This window comes from Moschus berezovskii, chromosome 27, assembly GCF_049115385.1.
Source record: "Moschus berezovskii isolate FMDL1 chromosome 27, NW_MosBer_1.0, whole genome shotgun sequence".
Classification (NCBI taxonomy): domain Eukaryota; kingdom Metazoa; phylum Chordata; class Mammalia; order Artiodactyla; family Moschidae; genus Moschus; species Moschus berezovskii.
The window spans coordinates 25,537,520-25,538,423 of NC_142486.1; positions in this window are offsets into that span (position 1 = coordinate 25,537,520).

The window sequence follows — 904 nt, forward strand, 5'->3', positions numbered from 1 at the left end:
AGGAACAGAGGAGCCTGGTGGGCTGCCGTCTATGGCGTCGCACAGAGTCGGACACGACTAAAGCGACTTAGCAGTAGCATGTCCATTGAGCTCTGCGAAATTGTTCCCATGAGCAAATGAGGCTTAAGTCTTGTCAGATCTTCAGATTCTCAACAGAGCGCAGAAATCTGGACTTACACTTAAAATTTCCTGATTGTATACCCCGACAACAAATTTTTAGAAATTTTAAAACACCGCACGTGTGTGCGTGCTAAGTCGATTCAGTCGTGTCCCACCCTTTGCGACCCTGTGGACTATAGCCCACCAGGCTTCTCTGTCCATGGGATTCTCCAGACAAGAATACTAGAGGGGGTTGCCATGCCCTCCTCAGGGGATCTTCCTTCCCAATCCAGGGATCAAACCTCGTCTCTTACCTCTCCTGCATAGGCAGGCGGGTAGTTTACCACTAGCGCTGCCCCCCCAGCACAGACCCAACAAATCACATCCAGGGGTGAGTTGCCCCAGGACACCTCGGTTCTATATGCAGACTTATATTTTCACTTTGTCCAAGGGCACCAAGATATTTTGTTTCTTGTGCCAGGCTAGGATCTGCATGTTGCTATTGTCCCATCTTACAGTCCCAAGGGATGAAAACCCAGCCCCAAGGTCACTCCTGGCTTGGAAGCAGGACTGTGCTTCCTCTTAGTTCTCTGAAGCAGGCCGGCCAGGGGCGGCCTTCGGGCTGTCACTCTGAGCTGACCTCGGTGTGCGGGGAGGAGGGAGGTGGGAGAAGCAGGGGAGGGGAGAGGGCGGAGACTGGGGTCTCTCTACCCAGTCCTCCTGAGTTCTGGGCAGGAGAGCCATCGGACCCGGCAGGGCCTCTTTCCCCTGCTCAGGCCAGGAGGTGGCTTTCTCGGGGCCCAGG